Raw genomic sequence first — 26,409 nt, 5'->3', positions numbered from 1 at the left:
TATAAGTGGACTGTGCATTTCAAACCCGTGTTGTCCGCGGGTCAACTGTACTTTAAAATGGTGAATTGTACCTAATGAAACTATTATTAAAAAAGAAACATCAGGGGCACATGGGTGGTTCAGTTGGTAGAACATTTGGCTCTCGATCTCGGGGTCGTGAGTTCAAGCCCCACATTGTAAAGACTGCTTAAATAAATAAACTTTAAAAAAAAAGAAAAGAAACATCAACTGGAAAAAGCTTAAACAGAGTAAGGCAAGATAACCCCTGGATTTCCCAAACTCTTTTCTCAAGTGTAGCTTCTGCTCAGGAACGTAACACCAACATCTGAACTCAGCTTATTTTTAGGCATGTCTGGTCAGGGAGCAAAGAACAAAATCAATTCAGTTTTTCCAGTCACTTCAAAGAGGGATACCAGAGAGCAGCAAACGTTTAAATCTGAGTAGACATGAGATACACCCCGGTGGATAAACCCACAGCTATTCCTTCCTTGCTGCTCTTTGACTAAAATGACAAGCGTTCCCACACGCGGCCTGAGCAAGAGAACTCTCGCCTTGCTCCAGACCAGGCTCCTGGGTCCAAAGCCCCCACCTGACGGCTGAGCGTTCGCCGGCCCCCAGCACTGCCTGGCTCTGAAAGCTGCACCTCCTCGGCCTTGACACGTCAAGATACTGACTCCAGAAAACCTGATCCGCATTTGCCATTACTTGGCAATATTCTCTGCCTTTACTTGGCAATAAATTCAGACCCTTCCAACAAAACACAATACAATACAGTCTCTCTCACTACCTGCTTCTGCCACTTTTCCCAAGTAAGAAGAGCCAGTAGACAGAATTATGATCTTCAGCAGGAAAGAAAAGCTCACTGCTCAGTTGGTGCACCGGCAACAGGAGATCTTTCTAGCTGCCTTTGAAAAGATGTATAAAGGGAGGCTGCCTGCAGGTCTCTCCACCCAGAGGGGCGTGCTGTGAGCCCGTGTGGCTTTCAGGCTGTTGGCGGGTTGCAAAGGCCCCTGACCCCACCTTTCCGGAGCCCCACGGCCAGGGAGCTGCCCGCACGTGCGGTGCCCCAGCCCGACACCCAGGCGGGAAGTGAAGTGCGGCAGCGTTTCCCACGGTGCCTGTCCCGTCCATGTGGAGTCTGAGCTGCGACAGCCTCCAGCCACGGTTCACTGGCCCGGGGACCAGGCACACTGGTCTTAGCACGGCCCTGCCTACAAAACTGCAGGGAGTGTGAATGGTCAGTCCCTGTCCTGACATTTCCCCACAAGTCCTGCTATTGTTAGCGCACAGTTCTGCAGAGCACCAGGAATGCACAGATTGCTGGTGGAGCCCTAACGCCAGTGGTAAGTACTCAGCTATCAACCTTTTCTGCACTCCTACCATCTGCTGAGATACTGGGTAGGAGTGATACAAAAATGGATGGAATGTGGGGCGCCTGGCTGGCTCAGTCGGAGAAGCATGCAACTCTTGATAAGCTCCTCCTTGATCTCAGGATCGTGAGTTCAAGCCCCATATTGGGGGTAGAGATTACTCCAAAAAAAAAAAAGACTTAAAAATGGATGGGATGCTGGTGCCTGGGTGGCTCAGTCAGTTCAAGCATCTGACTCTTGATTTCAGCTCAGGTCATGATCTCAGGGTCCTGAGATCGAGTCCCGCATCAGGCTCCATGCTCAGCAGGGAGTCTGCTTGAGATTCTCTCTCTCCCTCTGCCCTCAATCTCTAAAATAAATAAATAAAATTAAAAAAAAAAATCGGTGGAATGTGACCTTGCTCTCAAGGAGTTCAGACTTTGTAAGAGTCTTCATATCCATACGTTAACCTTTAAGTGCTTAAAGAAAAAACTGCTTTTAGTAGTTTCTGCCACTTGAAGTAGTTTGTCATTTGAAGCAAAAATGATACTAAAGCATGGGATGAGTCTTCTCATTTCATAACAGTATGTCCCTATGGTAATTTCAATTTCATTTCAATATAATTTCATTAATTCACTCCTTTACATGAACACAGACACTACACCAAATTATGAACAAAGGACTCAGTTGTTTGGGATAACCTGAGAAAGCCAATCTGGTGCAAAAGTATGCATTAAAGAAGTTATTCTACTCTGGATAAAGAAGATGTGGTATAGATATACAATGGAATATTATGCAGCCATCAAAAAAATGAGATCTTGCCATTCGCAACGACGTGGATGGAACTGGAGGGTGTTATGCTAAGTGAAATAAGTCAATCAGAGGAAGACATGTATCATATGACCTCACTGATATGAGGAATTCTTAATCTCAGGAAACAAACTGGGGGTTGCTGGAGTGGAGGGGGGTGGGAGGGATGGGGTGGCTGGGTGATAGACATTGGGGAGGGTATGTGCTATGGTGAGCGCTGTGAATTGTGCAAGACTGATGAATCACAGACCTGTACCTCTGAAACAAATAATGCATTTTATGTTAGAAAAAAAAAAAATAGTAGGAAGGGAAAAATGAAGGGGGGGAAATCGGAGGGGGAGATGAACCATGAGAGACTATGGACTCTGAGAAACAAACTGAAGATTCTAGAGGGGAGGGGAGTGGGGGGATGGGTTAGCCTGGTGATGGGTATTAAAGAGGGCACATACTGAATGGAGCACTGGGTGTTACACGCAAACAATGAATCATGGAACACTACATCAAAAACTAATGATGTAATGTATGATGACTAACATAACATAATAAAATAGAATTTTAAAAAAAGTTATTCTAGGACGCCTGGGTGGCTCAGTCGTTAGGCGTCTGCCTTCGGCTCAGGTCATGATCCCAGCGTCCTGGGATCGAGCCCTGCATCAGGCTCCCTGCTCTGCGGGAAGCCTGCTTCTCCCTCTCCCACTCCCCCTGCTTGTGTTCCCTCTCTTCTTGTCTCTCTCTCTGTCAAATAAATAAAATCTTAAAAAAAAAAAAAAGTTATTCTACTCATTTATTTCTTTCACCAATTGTATGTGCATCAATACATAAATGGGTCCTGTTAGTGAGTTATGTATAGTTTTATTCCCTGTCAAAGTAATTCACCAAAGAACAGCTGGAATCACTAAAAAAATTAGGATTAGGGGTAAGCATTCAAAACCTTTAGAAATGTGTTATATGTACATATGCATATATACACTCAGATATTATATATATACACATACGCACTCAGATATTACATACACTCATAAATACATGCACTCAGATATTACATACATGCACTCAGGTATTATATACACACATTTATACATACAGTCAGATATTACATACATGCACTCAGGTATTATATACACACATTTATACATACATTCATATTATATGTACATACACTCAGATATTACATATATACACTCAGGTATCATATACATACATATAAACACACACTCAGATATTATATATACATACATATGTACACTCAGATAAACATCAGGACTGCTGGATCTGCTGAGGGAGCACTGTGGTCAGAAACAGAGCAGCAGGGGACCAGGATGAACGTCCTCACCCCCAGCACTACACCCCTAGCAGCAGCTCAGGGTCAAGGACACAGCAGCAGAAAACCGCATTTTAGCCAAAGCTGGGTTTTTCCAGGTAACCATGGAAGGAGGAGAAAGGACCACTTTCCAGAAAGAAAGGGAGTGAGAACATAAGGGGGCAGTGAACACTGAGAAGGAAAGAGGGCTGACAGCCTCAGTGGGGACATCTATTTCTGAAGACCAGGTGCCAAAGGACTAGCTGCGCTCAGGGAGGATGGTGATCAGAGTGGGCACTGGATGTCCAGATGTCAGAATCAGCAGGCATCCCTCCGGGAATGGGCAGCTGACATAAGACGCAAGACAAGATGACTGGAAAGGAGATCCACGGAGAAACGGGATCCTAGTTTCAGAATGATCTTCTGTGTAGATGGACAAATGGCAAAAGCAGTAACGGGAAGGGAAGGAAGACAGTGGATTTGTGGGTAAAATCCTCCGTGGGCACAGAGGAGGGCTGGGGCGGGGGTGGGGGGAGGAGGTGGGGTCAGCAGGAGACTCAAAGGAGGGAACAGGGACGGGAAAGTCTGGCTCTCCTGTCTCAAGGGAGCAGGGCACGTTTAGGGAGGACGAGGAGTAACAGTCTAGAAGCAGCAAGGAGGAGAAAGAGGTATCAACCCCACCCTGACAAATATGTTCACAGACCCGGTGGCAGATGCAGCATTGGCAAGAGCATAGTCGCTGCACACAAGATCTGCACTCATGCCAGAGAAGACACGTCAAGCCCTGGTCCGCGGCCAGACAGCCGGTCAGGGGCAGCTCGAGTCGGTTCAGAGCAGAGCTCCTGCCTCTACCCTCTACCACTCCATGTCTGCTATGCAGATAAATACTTCTTTGTGGTGTCTCCAAACAATTGGAGAAAGACCAGGTCTTCATTAACTAGTGCTGGGACAAAGGCTACAAGTGGGAAAAAAATCAGGCTTGTTTCCTACCAATGCCTAAAGGTAAAACTACAACTTTACCAGAAAAAAAAAACAAAAGACTAAATTATTTATAACCCAGGAGGGGAAAGGCCTTTCAAAGCAAACCTCAAAACTGAAGAAGAAAAAAGATGCCATCAGACCAGCAATGATTAAAAATTCAACACTGCTGGATAAAAACTCAATATTGTTGAGTATGGTGTAATAGGAATTTTCATTTATTGTTTTAGGAGTATAACAATGGGTGCCATTTTTAAAATGATTTAAAAATAGATCCAAATATAAAATATGCAGGGGCACCTGGGTGGCTCAGCTGGTGAAGCATCTGACTCTTGATTTCAGCTCAGGTCATGATCTCAGGGTCGTGGGATCAAGCCCCGAGTTGGGCTCTTCACTGGGCATGGAGCCTGCTTGAGATTCTCTCCCTCTGCCCATCCCTTTACTCTCTCTCTCTCTCAAATAAATAAATAAATCTTTAAAAATACATATTAAAAAAGCACGCACACCTTTGACCCACACGTGCCACCCGATTTATTCTACAGATAGACTGACTAAAATATTTCCTATGTCTGTAAAAACATATTCTTGGTAGCATTCTTTGCAAGAGCAAACACTGGAAAGCTACTTAAATGCCCATCAAGAGGGACAAGGTCAATAAATAATACGGTGTCATCCATGCAAGTCAAGAATGAGCCAGACCAGCACAGGTTGGTATGGAGAGATGTCTAAGACATAACAGCAAATAAAAAGACATAGTATAAGATAATTTATACAACAATCCAATTTGTGAACATAAATTTAAGTAATACACTCACACATAATTTTTCTAGAACAATGTAGAAAAGGGAAAACCCATTGATAATCATTAGACTAAAGGGAATATTACTTTTCATTTTATTCCTAACTGAACATTTTTTTTTTTTCTGCATTTATAACTCTAAATTTTTAGATCTAAAGACATTTTTTTTTTGAGCTAAAGATTTCTGATGTAGAATATTGCCCATGGGAAAATACACATTGAGGAAAAAAAAAAATTATTTTTGTTTGGCCTCACAAAAGATCACATTAAGTATAACATACTGCAATTCCGAATTAAAACCCCACAAAAAGGCCCCATTGCTTTGCATTCTCAGGTCCCTGAAGCAAATCCTCAGTGTGGGGCCTGCTCTGACATCTATACAGGAATTAGTCAGTGGAAGCTCATCCTTCTCCTCCTTGTCTCTCTCTCTCTCTCCTCTCCATGATGAATGCACTTTTAGACTTGGTGCCAACTAGTCATCAGCACAGAACTGTGCTCATGAAGAAAAAGCCCCCCACTTACCTACAGCTCCTTATACACAGACACAAAAGGAATCCAAAGGCAATCCTTCTGCTTCTCCCCAATCTTTCAATTTCCAAGTTGAGAATTTCTTTTAGCTGCTGCCCAACATGCAAGTTACTATTCCCAAAATCAACACAGTTCTATGCATTTCAGCCTGAGTAGCCAAGATGAGTGGAGGTTTTTGCATATGTGATTTGTTTGACTTTAGTATGAATAGAGGTCTTGTCTGGCTTCAAGAAAGCCATCTCTGTCTGCAGGCATTCATTGTACACTAATGGTCCTGCATGCTGGGGGACAGAGGGCCCCACAGGCATCCCCTCAGAGCTGCCCTGCAGTGAGTTATTCCACACTTGTCTTCTCTGGGAGAAAATAAAATACTTTCTCCAATAATGAAGACATTTGTGAAATTAGCTATGGAACAAATTCATTAGCTCATTGACTATCAATTAATTAAATGAGTTGTTTTTTTAATTCTCTTGTTGTGATAAAAGGCATTTGGCTAATTCCACCATCACTCATGATTCTGAGAAATGACTCATAAAAATGAAGCTGCTTCTTAGCTTTAAACCTGCTAACACAAAGAGCGGACTGATTTACCCAACCTGGATACCGAGTTAGGCACAAAATAAGAAGCTTGTTAGAGTCGAGGCATTCATTACTGACGGAAAAAAAGAAGATTGGAATGGTGAGATAAAGCATACACCAACTTTAAAGAACTTAGAAAATAATTCCTTTGACTATATAGTTTGAAAAGGAATAAGGTAGATTTTATGTGCTGATAAGGAAAAAAATCTCCAGATTAAGTAGCAAAAAGCAGTACGCAGTATTTCCCATTTACAAAAGGAGGTGAGGGGGGCTGGCAGGCAAGTATATGTAAGAAATGGATTCGAGGCTAAAGGCCAGGGGCAGGAGAAAGAATTGCTTTGCACTATAAAAGTTTTTGTACTGCTAGATTTTTGAATTTTTAATGTACTACATATTTTTTATTGAAGTGAAATTCACATAACATAAAATTAACCATTTTAAAGTGAATGATTCAGTGGGCATTTACTACATTCACAATGTTGTACAATCAGCACCTCCAGTTCCGAAACACTTCCATCATCCCAAAATAATACACATCACCATTAAACAGGGATTCTCCACCCCACCCCCCACCGCCCAGCTCCTGGCAACCAGCATTCTGCATTCCGTCTCTATGGTTTTACCTAGTCTGGATATTTCATATAAATGGGATAACACAGTAAGTGACCCTTTGTGTCTGGCTTCTTTTGTACATCATTTTTAAAAACTAACATTTAAATCAAATATTTCCTGGAAATATTCTATCCAAGTCATTCATTGTAGTTTGTTTTTTTTTTTTTCAAAAATATTTGAAGGCTTAATATCTGTAAACCAATTATATCATGGCCCATAGATGACAGAAAAATGAAAACAATCCATGCAAAGATTATCCAGATAATCATTTTCTGCTTAATAGTGCAAAGGTTATCAGGCAACTGAGAATTCTGAACACAAAACCACAGCAGAATATCTTGCAAGGTATCATAAGTCATCTAGAAGAAACAGAATGTTGGAGCCAAAGCTGGAAGGGAATAGAGGGCTCATTACATTTAACTTACAGGTTAGAAAGTCAAAGCCCACACGCACAAAATTGGCCAGCTTCACATTGCAGCGAGAGCCTTGTGTCCACTACCACGGCCAGGCCTCCACAGGGCTTGTAAATGAACAAACAAGAGCAAGGAAGAAGAGCACATGTGGGTATAAAACTCTGAGGGTGGGAGCATGAGGTTTCAGCTCCAACAAGTACAATGCGGGGAAGCTGTTGGTCACATCCTCCCAAGAAAAGGCTGGACAAACCAACAACACAGCACTTCTTTCCACCATTAGAAAATGGGTCACAGGGCAAACCAACCCCCAAAATCTGGAGAGAGGTGAGACAAAGAGAGTCACAGCTAAGATCTGCTCCCCAGGAGAATCTACCGAGGCCACAGCTTATAGAAACAACTGCATGGTAATTTTCATGAATTGCTGGAGGCTGAGTCTGAACTAGCTGAAGAGTGAAAAAGAAACCTCTAGGAGCCACAGTCTTGAGGGAGCCACAACATATTCATGGGTTTGACATCCCCCGCTCCCGGGGAATCCCACCAGGTTCTCACAGCAAAGAGCTAAGAAAATCCCATTCCCAGTTTAGGCCAAGGGAAAAGTAACCAAATGAAGGATGCCTGCAGTGGTCCACATGACACAGACTCATCCTGCAGGCCTCCCCTAACCTGAGGAAGGGCAGTGACCTGACTCCAGCCCTGCATCCTCATCAGCTCACCCAAGGAGGGACAAAATAGCTCAGAAACCCTGGAGAGGGCTGGGTACACAGGCCTGCTGGGAGACAGAGGGTTCATCCTGAGAGTACAGAATGTTCCCCTGCCCCTCAACTTACCGCCCATGAACCGGGACAACTCAACAAGGAGAAAACCCCAAAGACCACAGGGCAGATGAAAACAGGACCCTAGAGGAATTGAAGCCTCTGGCACCTACAGCTTCAGCACACAATGAACACAATTCAGCTCCTAGCCAGATTAACCTAAAACCTCACCCTAAAGGCCCTTTACCGTAGTTCCTACACCAAATACCAACAACAATGGAAAACCCACAAAGCATGCCAAAAGGCAAGAAAAATCAGAATCTGAAAGGACAGCAAGCATCACAACAAAACTCAGAGAGGACACAGATATTAGAATTATCAGGCAATTTACAATAATCATGATGAATGTGTTAAAGGTGCTAATGGAAAAAGTAGACAAAATGCAAGAGCACATGGTTTGTATCAGCAGAGAGATGTAATCTTAAAGAAAGAACCAAAGGAAATGGTAGAATAAAAACCCTGCTAAAGAATGAAGAATGCCTTTGTCAGGCTCACCAACAGACAGAGCACAGTGGACAGAAAAAGCAGTGAGCCTGAAGAGAGTTCGACAGAAATTCCCAAACTAAAATACAAACAGAAAAAAAAGGAAAAAAAAGACAAACAGAACAGAACATCCAAGAACTGTAGGATAATTTCAAAATATATAACACATACAAAATGGGAATACTAGAAGGAGAAGAGAGAACAGGGCAAAAAAAAAAAAAGAAAATTGAAGTGAGAATGGTTGAGAACATTCCAAAATAAATGACAGACACCAAACTATGGATTCAGGAAGCTCAGAGAACATGAAGCAGAATAAATACCAAAAAAAAAAAAAAAAAAGTACACCAAGTAATATCACGGTCAATTGCAAAAATCGAAGACAGAGTGAAATTCTTGACAAAGCCAGAGACAGGGAGAAATGCTATACCAAGAGAGGAGCAAGAATAAGAATCAGGTCTGACTTTCCTTCAGAAACCATACAAGCAAGAAGAGAGCAGAGTGAAATATTTAAACCACTGAAAGAAAAATACCAACGTAAAATTCTATTTCCAGCAAAACTATCCTTCAAAAGTGAGACAAAAAAACACACTCTCAGATAAGCAAAGACTGAGGCAGTGTGTTACCAGCTGTTCTGCCCCGCAAGAAATGTTAAAAAGTTCTTCAGAGAGGAGAAAAGTGATATGCCAAAAACACAGAACAACATAAACACAGGAAGAGAGAGAAGGAATAAATGAAGTTAAAATAAAATATTTTGGGGGTGCTTGGCTGCCTCAGTTGGAAGAGCATGAGACTTTTGACCTTGAGGTCATGAGTTCAAGCTCCATATTAGATGTAGAGATTATTATAAATAAATAAATGGATAAATAAATATACTTTTTTAAAAAATAAAATACTTTATTTTTCTTATTTCTAACTGATGTAAAAGAATTGTTTGAACAGTAATAACAGCAATGTATTGGGTAATTATAGCACATGGATAAGAGGAATGAGCAAAGTCATAAGGGAACGGAGAGAAGACCCAGCAATATTGTTATAAGATAACGTTATTACATATCAAGCGGCACAGTATTATTTGAAAGTGGGCTTAGTTTACTTACCAAACATATATTGCAAACTCTAGGGCAACTACCAAAAAATGTTAGAAATTAGTATAACTGATATGTTAACAGAGAAGAGGAAAAGGAATTATATACAATATTCAGAAGCAAAGAAGTCAGTAAAAGAAGGGGAAAAAAGAACAGATGTAATGACTAAAAACAATTACAGGGCACCTAGCTGGCTCAGTGGGTGGAACCTGTGACTCTTGATCTCTTACATAAAAATAAAATCTTTAGGTGTACCTGGCTGGGTCAGTGGTAGAGCATGTGACTCTTGATCTCAGAGTTGTTTTTTTTTTTTTAAAGATTTTATTTATTTATTTGAGAGAGAGAGAATGAGAGAGAGCACATGAGAGAGGGGAGGGTCTGAGGGAGAAGCAGACTCCCTGCTGAGCAGGGAGCCCGATGCGGGACTCGATCCAGGGACTCCAGGATCATGACCTGAGCCGAAGGCAGTCGCTTAACCAACTGAGCCACCCAGGCGCCCGATCTCAGAGTTGTTAAGTTCGAGTTCCACATTGGGTGTAGAGTCCTGGGATTGAGCTCCGAGTCAGGCTCCCTGCTCAGTGGGAAGTTGGCTTCTCCTTCTCCCTCTGCCCCTCTCCCCCACTCATACTCTCTCTCTTAAATAAGTCTTTTAAAAAATAAATAAAATAAAACAAAATCTTAAAATAAATAAATAAAAATAAAATCTTAAACAATTACAAACACAGTAGATATTAATCCAACTATATCAGCAATCACTTTAAATGTGAACAGTCTGAATATACTGGATAAAAGTTAAAAGACAGAGATTTCCAAGGTGGATAAAAAAGCAAGACTCAACTCTACGTTGTTTAAAGAAATCCACTGTAAATAAAAAGGCTCTTTTTAAAAGTAAAGGGGTGGAGAAGGATATAACATGCTGATGCTAATCCAAAGAAAGCTAGAGTAGCTATATTAATTTCAGACAAAGCCAACTTCAGAACAAGTAAAATCAGTGTAGATAAAGAGGGACATTACATAAGGATACAGGGGTCTGTTCTCCAAGACATAATAACACTAAACGTATATGCAACTAACAACAGAGCATCAAAACACAGAAGCAAAAACTGACTGACATGCAGGAAGAAATACACAAATCCACAATCATAGCTGGACACCCCACCACTCCTTTCAGAAACTGACAGATCCAGCAGGCAGAAAATCAGTCAAGACATAGTCGACCAAAGCAGCACTAACAATCAACTTGATTTATCTGACACATAGAATATTCTATCCAACAACAACAATATACTTTCCTCCAGCTAAAAAGAAACATTCTGGGCCATAAAACCCACCTTAACAAATAAAAAAACAAAATCGAAATCATATAAGCTCTGCTTTCACATCACAATGGTACTAAATTACAAGTCAATTACAGAAAATTGGAACATCCCCAAATATCTGGAGATTGAACAGCACACTTTTAGATAACATTTGGGGCAAGGAAGAAGTCTCAAAAAAAAATAAAAAACATTTTGAACTGAATGAAAATAAAAATAAAACTTACCAAATGAGTACCATGTAGCAAAGGCAGTGCTTACAGGGAAATTTGTAACATTAAATGCATAGATTAGAAAAGCAGAAAGATCTAAAGTCAGCCTTCCAAGCTGCCTCTTTAGGAAATGACAGAAAAGCAATTTAAGCCCAAAGCAAGCAGAAAAAAAGACACAACAAACTGGTGCAGAAATCAATGAAATCATAAACAGGAAAACAATAGAGAAAAACAACAAAATCAGGGGCTGGTTCTTCGAAAGATCCATAAAGTTGATAAACATCTAGTCAGGCTAAAATCATGAAGGGTAAGATGGGTACAGATGTCCTGCGTCTACCAGCAATGCCAAGTTCACTAGCATCGTCACTGAAAACATATGACAAAACAACAATTAAAAGAGGAAAAATAGGGAAAGGAGAAAATGCGGCTTTATTTCACTTAGGCTGTCCTTGTTTTAGTTGAAAAGCCAGAGTAGCAGCCTTGAGAGGTCTAATGGTTCCTGTTTTTGAAGACCAGAAGGGCAGTATTTTATTCAACCAGGAAGTGTTTTCCAGAGGGAATTGGGGTACAAGCAGCGCTCCCCACTTCCTCACGTCTCACACTTGTGAATCTGCCTTCTGGACGGCCCTTCCACGGTTTCTCTAAGTTTTCTCATTCACAATTTATTTAATCCTTGCAGAAGGCCCAAAAAGATAGTGATCCGAGTACTGTTCTCACTTTTTAGATGAATAATATGGGAAGTTTACAGAGAGGCTCAAGGTCTCTGCAGAAGGCCTAGTGGGATCTGAAGTCTGGAGCGGGATTCAGAGCCCCTAGCCCTGCAGTCTTGCGACCCTTCCTCAAGTCGGGACCACAACTGCTGAGCTGAAAGGTGCTCCGCGGGCCACACGGTCACACTCCCGATGGTAACTGCCTGTGGTCAGATGTGCAGAGCTGTGACATAAAACCACCCTGAAAGAGTGCCCTGCAGGAAAAATGTGGGAGTGTGGATGGCTTGCTTCATTTATCAATAACAGAAGCTTTCTCCTTGTTCATTACCCATTCCTCTTCGAGCCCGCGGCAGCGAAACAACCATTGGAGATACAGTTAATTTATCTGTTGAAAGACATCTTTGTTGTGTATGAAGTAATAAAACGTGTGTGCATTGGTAGGCAAAATTTACAATTAAATAAATTTTAAAACCAAAATCATTTATTTCACTGTAAAATATAACCACAATTTAAAAATCAAAAGTAGGGGCGCCGGGGTGGCTCAGTCAGTTAAAACGTCTGACTTTTGATCTCAGCTCAGGTTATGGTCTCAGGGTCAAGGGATTGAGTCCCACATCGGGCTCTGAGCTGGGCCAAGAGCCTGCTTAAGAGTTTCTCTCTCCCCCTCCCTCTGCCCCTCCTTTTTCTCCCTCTCTCTCTCTCTCTCTCTCTGTCCTCTCTAAAAAAAAAAAAAATCAAAAATAGAAAATGCCACAATCCAATCCTTACTATTTATGATCCCTTTCCTCAGCATATTTTCCAGGTTCGAACCACATGGTACATGGCAACTGGGTCTCACAGTTGTTTTCGCTTCATGATATATTATAAGCATTTTCCCATGTCCACAATCTTCAAAAATCTTATCTAATTAGAGCAGGATATTTACTTAACCATACTTAGATGTTTTCCATTTGGGACTGCTATTTAAACACACACACACACACACACACACACACACACACACACACACACACACACGAGAAGCATTTGTGCATAAAGATTTCCTTCTTTTTCCCCACATTCAGTATCACTTCCTTGAGCTAGATTCCCCAAAGTGCAACTGTCCGAAGTATTTGTGGTTGCAAGTAAAAATCAAGCATTTATCCTGAAAACATCCTTCCCCCTCACCCCAACCCCATGTAGGCCTAGAAATGCATTCCTTCTGCTGAGCCAACATGATTTACGCTTACCCGCTTCCTGCTCTGCCAGAGCCCAGTTCATCATATTAGCCATCATATTAGCCAATGTTCCTTTTACCTAATTCCTCTTAGAAATGTTTTCAATAACAATTTCGTGTTTACCAAGAAAAGTCTTTCTTACTAACCAAAGTATTTATTGTCATGTAATGGTAGTTATATTGTAACTAGACTGACTTCTAGATAAAACAGTATGGTATAGATAACATACAGAGAATCCATACAAGGAAAGGTCCATATATAATTTAAACTAAAATCATACGAACGACGTTTGCAGCTTCCGGATGATTATTCTTGTTAGCAGCTCAGTTAAGGGTGTTTGCCATTTGGGATCTGCTTATAGATGCCATTGGGCTTAAAAACCACCCTATGGGGGTGTTTCAGAAAGAAGAATGCATAAACCTTCAGGCAGATCTGAAGGTCCTTTTTGTTTTTTGTTTTTTTTAATGGATTGAGTTGATTTAAAAGTTTAACACCCTGAAGCTGAGTGTACCAGGTCCTGTGCTGGGAACAGGAGTAAGACATGCCCTTCCTCCAGGAAGCCCAGCCTGCCACAGTGCACCCCAAGAAAGTGTGGCAAATAAACATGGACGTCTGAGTCTCTGCTCTACCGCCCAGGAGAACTGGAAAGAGGACAGAAGCATGGAGGGCAGTACCTAGGTCAGGGATGTTCTACTTCCCAGTAAATAGTGCTCTCACTTCAGGTTAAACATAATTTCTATAAAATTGTGCCTTGAGTTTCTCTTGACTAAATGGCAGTTATATTTTGTTGACAAAATAGGACAAGTGTGTCAACATCAATTTTGCGGTTTGTTTTTTTTTCTTTTTAACACTTTGGAGTTAATACTAGTCTCCAAGATATAAAAATATTTCATTTTGCAAAGCTCATAGGCCGGAGGCTCGGTGCCTGCCGTGTCCGGCGAGTAAAAGGATGCTGTCTCCACACCACGTCATCCACAAAATGCCAGAGCAGCTCAGGGACACCATGAGGCCTGAGGGGGCCACACAGAGCTCCCAGGAAGTGGCAGGAGGGGGATGGGCAGGATGCCCAGCAGAGAAGGCAGCAGGGATGCAGGAAAAAGCAGGTGATGCGGGGGCAGGGGGTACCCTGGGATGCCCTAGACCACGGGGGCATGTCAGATGACAGCCGGAAATGCAGTCAGCCAGGGACAACAGGACAGAGAATGCAACCGGCCAGCAAAAGCCACAGGCTTCCAAGATGCAGGAGAAAACACAGAGCAGCTATGAAAGCAGGGGTTCAACGAGGAAGGCACTCTCTCCACCAGCCTTCACTGCTCCCGAACCTGTGGGACATGCGGGGGGTGCACTTGACTTGATCCCGTTAGGCCGGAGAGGAGAGTGCCACTGTATGGGGAAAATCACAGCGGGGGCTGGGAGAGAGACAGGGGGACCACAGGGGGTAAAAGTAGGAGGACCTGTAGCCATTAACCCAACACCAAGTTGAGAGTCAAGGCAAATTTCGAAAGATCAAAATGTAACGTTTGTCCAACCCAAGCTCCTCATTTTATACACTGAAAAAAAACACAGTCCAAGGATATTTGCATCTGAATTGATACTGAATTGAGCTCAGTCCCTTGAAGAGTCAACCCTGAATAATACAGGCTACAGAGAAGAGGGTGCACAAATGGGCCAGGCCAGGCAGGAACCTCAAGCATCCAGGGCTAAACTCCAGAACCGTCAGTGGAGAGTGACAACGAGAACACGGCCCGAATCAGTACCAGACACGCTCCTGGGCGGCCCACCAGTGGATGACCCCAGTCCCAGCACGCTCACGCCCACACGGGCCCTCTACACAGGGGCGCAGCTCCTCGAAAGCCCTGTGAACCCCCAAAGAACCATGCTGGGCGTAGTCCCTCCAGACCAGCACTATGACAAGGAAATAGATACAGCAAGGAGATACAATGTGAGCCGCATCTGTGATTTTACATTTTCTGGCACATTTTTAAAATTTTTTTTTAAAGATTTATTTATTTATTTGAGAGAGAGAGACAGAGAGTAGGGGGAGGAGCAAAGAGAGACAGAGAATCTCAAGCAGATTCCCCAGTAAGCAGGGAGCCCGACACGGGGCTCGATCTCACGACCCTGAGATCATGACCTGAGCCGAAACCAAGAGTCGGAAGGAAGCTTAACCAACAGTGCAACCCAGGAGCCCCTGCCACATTTTCTTGAAAAGTAAAAATAAGCATGGGAAATTAATGTTAGTAACATTTTATTTAAATAAAGAAAATCACGTCGACATGCAATCAATATAAAAGTTATTACTGAGATATTTTGCGTTTACAGTCTGCATTTCACACGCGATCTTAGAAACTGGGTGTGCTTTCTACACACACAGTCCAGCTCCTTTGGGGCCGGCCACAGTGCAAGGGCTCAGGAGCCCAGAGAGCCAGTGGCTACGGCTCGACAGTCCAGCCCCCCCGTGCTCTCCCCCTCTGCCCGTCTGCTCAGGTTGGCTTCTGCCACACCTGGAGAGGTCCTGCCTTCCCCACATAAACCCAGTCTTCTAGAGAGCAGCCTTCTCTGCCAGGCCGGCAGGACACAGCCCAAGCTGGTCCCGAGCTGGTCCCGAGCTGGTCCCCCGAAGAAAGCCTGGAGATTACGGAACACCGTAGCCCGTCTCGTTCTGGAAAGGCCTCCCGAGCCCCCTTCCCTCCCTCGCTCCTTGTCCTCGCCCTCACTGCGTATCCCTTCATCGGCTTGGAACCAAGGAGGTCTGCCAGATGAACGGGCGAAAGAACAAAAGAAGGAATGGAGGAACGGGCGAGACTGCTTCTGGACTCGAGGGTCTTCGAAGGGAAAAGAGGCCTATGAAGTCCAACAAATATTTCCGGAGCACCTACTCCGTGCCAGGCACCGGGCCAGTGGCTCAGGGGCACAGAGATGAACAGGACAGGGCGGTGACTTCCCGCTCCTCGCCGCACCCGAAACTACAACTGCCCAGGGAAGGTTTGGATGCGCTTAGGCTACACTGACAAGACCCCAAGACCACATACGCCATGTGCACACCGGTCCGGACCGCGGCCCGGAAGGGCTCCTCCCTTGCAAAGAAGAGCAGGTGAGACCAGCAAGGGCAATTCCCGACCGCACGGTCTGGGCACGCACCACAGCGGGCAGCGGGCTTCGGGCTCAAGGACGGTCGTCCGGGCCCCCGCGGCCTCTCGCTTCCCCGGGCGGCCCGGTTCACCAGGACCCGCACAGAGGCAGGCATGGTGCTTGCCCGAAAGCCTGTTCTTCTCTGCAAGGACAGACGTAGCCGAACTCCCCCCACCTCTCTCGCCACCTAAACAGGGAAGGGAGCTGGCAGCGCTGCTGAGCCATCCGGACCCCAGGGCGCCCAGCAGGAGGGCGGACGGCGACACACCGAGGACAGCAGAGCCACAGAGCAGAGCCTGGTGCTCGTGAGCAGCCCAGAGCGGCCGAACCCTCCCGCCGCCACGGAGGAAACGCGAACCCGATGCTGTTAAGTCCTTGCTCATGAGCCAAACACACGGGATCGTACGAAGACATACAATTAATGTGTTACGGGTCCCGCTGTGTCCCCAAAAGACATGCTGGCCTCCTAAACCCCCGAATCCGTGAACGTAACCTCCTTAGGGTCTTTGACGACAGGGCAGGCCCAACTCCGGGAGAACCGGTCACTAGGCGCTGCTGCCCACGTTCGTTCATTCGAACTACCACAGTCACCGTCCCAGAGGCTGGGTGGCTTGTCAACAACATTCATTTCTCACAGTTGTGGAGGCTGGAAGTCCCACACCAGGGTGCTGGCAGATTCGGTGTCTGGTGAGAGCCTGCTGCCTGGTTCAGCCACCCATCCACGCGCTGTGCCCTCACGGCAAGAGGGGCCAGGGGGTTCTCTGGGGTCTGTTTATTAGGACACCGATCCCATTCATGAGCGCTCCCCACTCATGACCTAAGTGCCTCCCAAAGGCCCCACCTCCTCACACATCACACAGGGGATGAGGTTTGGGGGGACGCCCACTGGGTGTAGAGACGGCCCCCGCGCACGCAGACAGTCGGGAGTCAGGAAGACGTCAGGGCCCAAGCCTGGGAGGAGGAGACTACACCCCGACACAGAGGTGGTTTCTTAGGGTCGCACAAGCTGAGGGAATACAGATACCTTTTCTCTTCTTTTCTCTGCTCCATCCGGCCCTATCTGCCACGCCCCTGGCCTCCCACGGGAACCACACTGTCGGTTCCCAGGGCCTGTGGCGAACGCTTCACTGAGACAGAAAGAAGAAAGAAGTGACTGTGATCTCAGCAGAGCACCGGCTCTGTCTCATCCACACCAGGCACTGGGACCGCCGCGCCTGCCAAGCGATTAGGAAGAAGGAGACACGGTTTTAGCCAATAAATTCCCATCCTGGGGCGCCGGCTCTGAAAGTCTTCTGGAAGCTCTTTCTATTCCACTGTCCTAGGACTACCGAGCACCGCCGTGTGTGCTCCCGAGAAGTACTGTGGAGCAACGGGGGCGTCAGGAAAAATTACTTTCTGGGACTGTTTCTTTCACAAACAGGGGCCCCCGGGGTCCCTGCAAGCCTTCACACTTCCCGAGGCAAAGCTTCTTCTGGAACACACACCCTGTGTGATGCTTTTGAATGGAAACTGGAACCACAGACCAAAGGAGAGCGTAAGGCACTCAAGAAACAGAGAATACACTGGATACTACAAATTAATCCACGCACACGCTCTAGGATCTTTGCAGCTGATGTGCTTCAGTTCCTCTGTGGGGAGAACCACGTGAATCAATGGCCCCTAGTGCGTTTACCTGACAAACACTCTTTCTAGGAACCCTGACCACCTCTTTACCTAGAGCACCTCAGTCTCCCACTAGAAAGATCCAAACTGATAAGGCTGATGGAGCCCACCTCCCTCTCCTGCCCCGGAGGGCCTGACCACCAGCCCAGACTCAATATGCTCAAGGACAAATCCCACTTGGCCCCACATCTCGGGCCTCCTGGCATGCCAGCACGGAGTTGCCTCTTCCACGCTATCCTGCCCTCCAAGTCTACGCTCGTTCACACCCGTCTCCAGAGTTCCTGTAACACACATTAGGAGTCTCACACTGTGGTCCTTGCGCACACCCGCAGAGCGAGGCCCTCTTCTGCCTCATCCTGCCCAGCATCACAGATCTCCTCAGGCTACACGGCAGCCTCCAGGCAGCCCACACAAAGCTCCTGTCTGACACGGGAACTGATGTGGTCTGCTGCCACGGGACCCAGGACTGGCAAGGCCTTCCACCCTGCATCCCTGACCCACAGGGCTGCATGCCCCGGCCTTCATCCCCCAACCCAAACCGACACTCCCATGAGTTTTGCGTTCAGCTTCTTACAGTCCTGAGGTGAGCTGCTCAGTGGACTCACCTCCCAGAGAGAACCCTCGATTCGCTCAGATCACACGAGCACAAAATGTAAACTCAAATCCCATTTCTTCGTTTCCCTTGTGAGCCACGTTTCTCGATCTTGTATTCAATCACTTAACAAAAATGCACTTAGAAAGTGCATGATACACACTAAGGGAATGCAAAAAATGAGTAGATTCTTACCCTTGTAGGGCTTATGATTTAGCAGAGGAAATCAAACGGTTACATGAATCACAAAATTAGACGAGAGAGTTTTAAGTGCAATCACAGGTTGTGAAGGAAAAGTTGCTATGGAAGCCCCTGGAAGAGCGAACATTTCGGCCTGCAGACGGGAGAGAGCAAGCCAGGGCTTGGGAGGGAAGGGGCTGGCCGGGCCGAGGCCTGCCGTCCCAGCCTGTGTTCCGCACCACCTCTGGGGTCCCAGCGCAAGACGCCAGTACCTGGGGAGTAGACCCCCCCAATCCCGTTAATGATTCTTTTTTTTTTTTTTTTTTTTTTATTTTATTTTTTTTTAAAGATTTTATTTATTTATTTGAGAGAGAGAATGAGATAGAGAGAGCATGAGAGGGGGGAGGGTCAGAGGGAGAAGCAGGCTCCCTGCCGAGCAGGGAGCCCGATGCGGGACTCGATCCAGGGACTCCAGGATCATGACCTGAGCCGAAGGCAGTTGCTTAACCAACTGAGCCACCCAGGCGCCCCTGATTCTTTTTTTTTTTAAAGATTTTATTTTTTTAATTTTTATTTATTTATTTATTTGAGAGAGAGACACAGCGAGAGAGGGAACACAAGCAGGGGGAGTGGGGGAGGGAGAAGCAGGCTTCCCGCGGAGCAGGGAGCCGGACGTGGGGCTCGATCCCAGGACCCTGGGATCATGACCTGAGCTGAAGGCAGACGCTTAACGACTGAGCCACCCAGGCGCCCCCCGTTAATGATTCTACAGCTTTGAGAAGAAGGCAATACGTGTTCTGAGCCCTGAAGGACCGCTAGGAAGGGGGCACGCGGAGATGGCAGGAGGACGCCCCAGGGCCCCCGTCTGGAGGCTGCCGGGAGAACCGCCCCGGAGAGATGGGCTGGGGCCACACAGTGAAGAATCCCAAAGGCTCAGACAAGAGGCACACTCATTACTCAACAAGCAATGGGGGTAGCTGAGGGTGTCCCAGCAGCAAAGGGACAAGAGGTCCATGGAGAGATGATGAGGGACCCCAGTGGAATCGACACAAAGCTTCCCAAGAAAGTCAAAAAATACCTGTGTTGATTCTGGCTTCAGAACACGTGTTTAAGAGAACGTTTTACCTCGAGGAAGAAGAGGGTGCCTAATGCAGAGGTCTGCACGTCTCTGGGAAGGGGACATTTCCCACCACCCACAAGCCAGGGGAGAGGGCCAGCCTCTCCGGCCAGCAGGCTGCCTTTCCTACAGGGGATGCACGCAAGCCTGACAGGGGACGGCAAGGGATGGGAGGCAGGGCAGCCTGCAGACAAGCCAGCCACTGAGGGCAAGGAGGAAGACTCAGCCCGTCAGCAGCCGGTTAACACAGTCCCAGAGGAAGGGCTCCTCACTGTCCACGGGCCAGCAGGAGGCCAGTGGAAGTCTGGAAGGCATTCTCCCCATGTTGGATGCAGCCTGCATGGGCCCACCTCCCCCCAGAGAACCTTAAAGTGCTGCCTCCCCCAAAGTCACACACACCCTGTTCCGAAGAACTGCCTGGAAACTGACCCTCTGGCAGCCAAAAGAGGTCCCAGGAAAATCATTTAGGTGGGAGGCATTCTGAGGACAGACACAAAACCCTGTTTAACCAATAACCCTACGAGAGACACAGTCCCTACGCACTCTGTGGATCTGGAAGCTCCCCTCTGCTCTACGGGGTCTGGCGCAGGCCCACCCTCAGAGCCCCAGCTGGGGCAGAAGCTACGGGAGCCTACAGCTGCCCCGTCCTCCGCTGGGGCTGACTCCCAGCTCCGAGGCTCTCAACTGCAGGCCCCAGGCTGCCGCAGGCCGGGGAAATCACAGCAGCCTCGCTCAGGGCACTCTGAAGACAAGACGACAGGTTCCTGGGCTGTAAACACGACGGCTGCTGCCTGTGGTTCTGCTCACCTTCTCTGAACCAAATCTCCTCCAGCACGCAGACCTGGGGAGGGGGGGGGAGGGAAATGGAGGGACAGAGGCTCCAAAACGGAACAGGGAAAATCCCACACTGGCATGACCTTCTAGAAGACACCAGCCACGAAAGCAACTGTCTACACCCGGGAATCTTGGTTTGAACAGCGTTCAGAGACAGCCAGCCTCCTTTAGAACAGGACCCTGGCAGCACGGCCGGCTCTGAGCTCCCAGCCCACCCCGGCCATTGCTTGCTGTTCCCAGGCTCAGAATCTGACCTTGACCCTCCAAAGTGGCCCAGCCAACGGGGACTCCTCCTTCAAGTCCCTGGCGTCACCGGCTGCCACCACGGCCCGCTGCACGCTGCACGCCAAACCCCACTGTTAGAACAGTCTGTCAGTGCGCTGGCTTCCACCCCCAGACTGTGGCCGCCCCAAGGTCACAGAATGTATCCTTCTCGGAGTCCCAGGCAGGCTTCAATATTTACCAGGTGCATGGCTTCGGACAACCCAACCACTCTCTGCTGCACCTCCGTCCTCTGCCAGGTGGGGACAGGAGCAGGGCCCGTTGTGGAGGGCTGTCTGAGAACTGGGTCCACAGCCAGGGCCCCGTCAGCACCCGGCGACGGGGCCTGCTACGTGCCTGGTAACTACAGTTCCCTCTCTCTCCTGGGCAAACACCAGGTGAACTCTAAAATGTTGGCTGACACACCAGTTTCCGCCATCCAGGGAACTGATTTTTCCTTGTAACATCACATCCGCCTTTCAACTTGCTCCTCAGAGGAAGCCCTACTCTCAGAGTCCAGGCCACTGAGGAAATACGTTCCAATTCAGGTTTTAGATTCCAGGAGTGAAGGAAGATGGACACTCTCATCACCAAGAACCACCCCCTCCAAAGCCTAGCTCTCAACTGTCCTTTGCAGGCGAAGACATTCTTCTCGAAAAATCCTTAAAATTGGTTGCGTTTGGTGGTTACCCTGCAATAGTCCTCCTGGAAAACCCCTTTAAGGCAGCACATTATTATTTTTGGATCTTGGAAATAATCTCAGCCAACACCTGAGTTTTATAGTGGAAGGAACTGGGGCCAGGTGAGAAGGTTAAGACCTTGCCCTTGGTCACATAGCTGGGTCAGAAGGTTGTACAATCTCTGTCCTTCCAGACTAATCCCCAGCAGGTATGTGAACAGTTGCTGCAATTTAATTTCTTCATCTAATTAAGAAAAGCTATTCATGTGTGTCAGCAACGCAGAAACAAAGGACAGAGGATGCTGGTCCTGAGAATGATTACCCCAAATGACTTTCCTAGTCCTAAGGAAAGGCACCTTCAACTTAGTTCTTGGATCTCCAAGAAGGAAGCTACCCAAGTGAACATGGAGAGGCTCTGTCTTCCTTGGAAGCAATCCATTCTGTTCAGAGCCTCTTGGCTCCCTCTGACATGCCACACCCAGAGATCCAGGGGCACGGGTGGTCCTTGCTTGGTCAGATGCCCTGTTAGCGTCTGAGGCCTCAGTATCCCCAAGTGGCTTCAGACCACCAGATCCCCAGAGCAGCTGACAAGTCCCCCTTCTCCCTAGCCCAAGCAAAGAGCAAGAGAAAGAACAGTGGGCAGTCGGGATCGCTGATGCCAGGCCCAGGTCAGCCAGGGGGTCCCCAGGCTGGGGTCCCTGACCTCTCTCCAAGTCCCAATGAGCAGCTGGGCTAGGAATCTGCAGTGACCATCTAGCTCTGTGATTCTCAGTCTGCAAGGACAGGCCTCCTGCTGTCTCCACCACCACAGAGAAAGGCTCTCAAGAAGAGAAATTTGAACAAAAGAAAGCAGCAGGGCCAAATTATGAACCACAATGGGAAAAACAAGCGACGTGGCTCCCAGCTTCTGGCTGAGCCCCAAGTTCACCCGCTAAACGTCAGCAGCTTCAACTGAAGAGTGTGTGGGGTCCCTTCCAAGTCCCAAACCACACCAAGTCCACAAGAGAAGCACGGTCCTCTAGTGCGGATCTGGATGCAGGAATGATACACTATCAAACCCAGGGCACTGAATATGCTTACAAAACAGACGCATCTCAACGTGCTCTTCCAGTTTTCAATCCCCCATCCGTGCACAGCCTGTGGGTGCCCACGTTATGCACTCTTGGTTGCAGCTCCGCCCCCAGCATTCCAGTTCGCCACTTGTTCCTTAGTTCTCCTGGGCTACTCGCATTAGAATCAGGGCCCCTTTAAACATGCAACTTCCAAACTCCAATTGTGCTGGATCTGGAAAATTCCCATCCCATTAAAATTAGGTTATTTGCATCCCATTTTCTCCTGAGGTCTGCAAGCCATGTCTGACCTCTAATAAGTGGTACAGGAGGGAAGCTCACATCCCAGTAGGTGGGCAGTGGGGGAAGGGGGTCAGATTCTAGAGGTAGCACTCAGCACACTGCATAACATCCCCTTCATGACACAAAGCCGGGTTCAGCTCACTCACTCTCCTCCTCCTCCTCCTCCGAAACTATCAAGGGCTCCCACTGCCCCCAGATCAAGACCGATGTCAGCGTGCAGTTCAAAGACCACGATTTGTCCCCATCTGACCTCTCCACTCAAATTTCCTTTATACTCTTTACAAAATAATAAAAACAAAAATTATAAAGTCACTAGAAAACCACAAGGGACCAGGTCTGGGGAAGGGAAGCTCAGTCCCATGGGAAAGGTCCCACAACTGCACACACCTTGTGCTCCCACCCCCTTGCAGGGCCAGGCAGTTCCCTCCCACCTGCCCCACCTTCCAGCTTTGACTCAAGAGCCCTCCCTCACAAAGGAGCCCTGACCCTCCTCTCCCTCGCCCCGGGCCTCCAGCTCCACAGGCATCTGCACCAACTTACTTTGTGCCCTGCCCTTGACTTCAGAACAGGGCTCCTCCCCTGGCTGATCTCTCCCCGGGGGGCACCCCCCACCCCCCACCCTATTCACTAGAATCTGTCCTTACCAATCCCCAGGCCCCACTCCCAGGAAAGAGCTTCCTTGCCAGAACTGTCCATTGCAGTATGTCCAAGTCAGAGGTCTTCCTAGTGCAGGGGCCTGACGCCCCTCCCCTAGGGCAGCAGCCCCCACTCCGGATATTCTCGGGGGGCTTTCTCTAACCCTTTTCTGTTACCCAGACTTCCGCCTGGCACAAGACAAGCACAGGGGATTTGTTGGACATTTTTTTTTATTCACTAGAAAGAAAGGCAGAGAACTTTTGAAGTGACCATCCTAGACCTGACTATGGAGATCATTAGGGTACAGTAAGGAGCCCCTTCATCCCCGTGACCAGAGCTGGGCGCTCAGGACGGTGCCCGGGAACTGGGGAGCCACCGCCGGGAGGGCGGAATGCCGAGACCCCCAGGAGCGGAGGGCTCCGAGGGAGGGCAGCGGCCGCGCTCACCCAAGTGCGGGGATGGGCAAAGCGGGGGGACACGCGGCACCCGGCCACCTCCGGCCGCGCTGACCTTCCCGCCGCCTCCCGCGCCCGGGCGGCTCGAGCTCGCCAGACCCCGCGGCGCGCGGCCTGCGTTCGCCCCCCGCCCGAGAGACGCCCCCGCCCGGTCGGCCGGGGCGCCAGGGACGCAGCTCTGCGGAGCGGCTCCCGGCCCGGGAGGCGGCGCGGGACCCGAGCTTCCCAAGTGGCCGAGGCGCTGGGGCCACCGAGGGGCAGGGCCGGGCCGGGGTGGCGCCCTCGGCTGGGAGCCGGCGCGTCCCCACCCCGACCCCAGCGCCCGGGACCCCGGCCGGGCCCGCCCCGCGCGGCCACATCCCTCCGTCCCCCTCGGCCGCGCCCCGCTCCCGCGATGCCGACACAAAGCGACGCGCGTCACCCACCTGGTCCCGCGCGGCCGGGGCTCCGGGGGCCGCCGCTCCCGTTCGACCGCGGGCGGGGCTCCGAGCGCTGCGCCCAGGCCGGGTGTGCGGGGCCGCGTGCCGGGTGCGCTCTCCCGTGCCCGCTCCCGCGCCCGCCGGAGCCGCCCTTTATCCCCAGCCCGCCCTCCAGCGGGGCGCACGGCCGGCGGGGGGAGAGTGGGCGGCGGCGAGCGGCACAAAGACGCGGGCGCCCAGGCTCGGCCCGCGCCCCCGCCCCCGCCCGCCGCGCAGCGCCCCCTGCCGCCCGCCGCGCGCCCGGCCTCCGGCCTCCGCCCCCCGCCCTGGGCGGCGCCTCTGCCCGCCGCGCGCCGGGGACTGCGGGGTCCTTCCTTTCTCCTCTCGGGCAGCCTGGCCGGGACGCCAGCCCTCGGGGCGGGGGGAGCGTCAGCCCGCTGGGAAGGAAGCGGGTGACCCCCTGGAGCTCTCAGCCGGGTGATGGGAGAGCACTGGGCTGGGCAGCCCGGCCCGGACTGGAGTCCCAGCGCTGCCCCAGGCCTGACCCGAGCCCGCAGAAGCGCCGCCGGATCCCTGCCGTCTGAGGACCTTGCTGTCAAGGCTGTCAAGGCATCGCGGAAATGTCTTTCCATCCCACTACCTGGTTGCTTTGATGGATGGCGGAGAGCCAACCTGGACGGTCGGATACCCGAGATCCAGGCACACCAATCCACCTCCTAGCCTTGGGGCTTCTGGCTCCTTGCTGTAGAATACCGTTGAAGGCAGGATTCCTGCAAGATTTATTCTTGCCACTCCCTTTAGTAGCTAGAAGTTCGCCAAGTGTTAAATTATATGCCTGTGAGGCGTGCATAGCCGAACAAAACTTGCTGGGGTGTATGAAACAATGCTTCCTTCAATACACAGACTCTTCTCTCCAGAATCATGCGGAAACCTGCCATAAGTGCTTCCTTCCTTAACACCATTCCCTCCTCTGGGCTCTGAATTCTAATGCCTTCACCTACCAGACCCTTTGCTTAAGCGAGTTACTTCTTTGTGCTTCCATTTTGTTTTTTGGCTGGAAAATGCAGGTGATAATAGTATGTGTGTCATAACGATCTTGGGAGGGATTAAATAGGTCAGATATGCACAGAGCAGAATCAACATAACTGAGACGCCAAACTGTAAGGACTCCATAGTCCTTAGTTATTATTTCTCCCATTTCCTTCAAACAGTTATACAAGATTCTCAACTACCCGGACATTGTGTATAATTTATCTTCCTCTGCTACATATGCATCTTTTTTCTTTTTTTTTTTTTGAGCGTAAATCTGTCTCATCTACATTGAGAAGTTATTCTGGTAAATATTTCCCCTTCTCAAAGATACGAACAGGCACTTGACCTCTAAGGTCTCTTAAATTCTTAATAGAAATGTCATTATTCAAGAAAAAGTCACAGTGAGGGGCCTCTGGGTGGCTCAGGTAAGAAGCTGCCTTCAGCTCAGGTCATGATCCCAGAGTCCTGGGATGGAGCCCCAGTCAGGCTCCCTGCTGTGCAGGGAGTCTGCTTCTCCCTCTCCCACCCCGCCCCCCCAGCTTGTGCTCACTCTCTGTCTCTCTCAAATAAATAAAAAAATTTTTTAAAAAGAAAGAAAAAGGCACAGTGAGAAGAAGCCTAATACTTGGTTACTCCAACCTCTCAACAGGAGATGAGAGTGGTTCTGCATAGGGGTGGGAGCCTCACAGAATACGTATTCACCCCTCCTGGACTTTGGTCCTGGCACCAGGCAGGACCCAGTGTGACAGGACTTACGGATGAATGGGCAGGTAGATGGATGTCTGCAAATCCGCCAGCAATGGAAATGAGCCCATGTACTCCATGCTGGACGGGTCCGTACTGGGTACCATTTCT

The 26,409-nt window shown here is 48.5% G+C and overlaps 1 protein-coding gene across 5 annotated transcripts in view; it reads right to left on the bottom strand.

The window, feature by feature from the left end:
- Positions 1-25,250, bottom strand: part of RNF144A (ring finger protein 144A) — a 182,813-nt gene extending 157,563 nt beyond the window's left edge. For 3 of the 5 annotated variants that reach the window (XM_032430117.1, XM_032430113.1, XM_032430118.1), the window contains exon 1: positions 24,529-24,762. The gene's annotated coding sequence lies outside the window, so the exon portion shown is untranslated. Of the gene's footprint in view, positions 1-5,758; positions 9,431-24,528; positions 24,763-25,162 lie in introns of those variants that run through there. The other 2 variants (XM_032430116.1, XM_032430115.1) reach the window with 2 other exon arrangements.
- Between the last annotated feature and the right edge of the window lie 1,159 nt (positions 25,251-26,409).

This window comes from Phoca vitulina, unplaced genomic scaffold (genome assembly GCF_004348235.1).
Source record: "Phoca vitulina isolate PV1807 unplaced genomic scaffold, GSC_HSeal_1.0 scaffold42, whole genome shotgun sequence".
Taxonomy (NCBI): Eukaryota; Metazoa; Chordata; class Mammalia; order Carnivora; family Phocidae; genus Phoca; species Phoca vitulina.
This window is presented reverse-complemented; position numbering and strand designations above follow the sequence as displayed.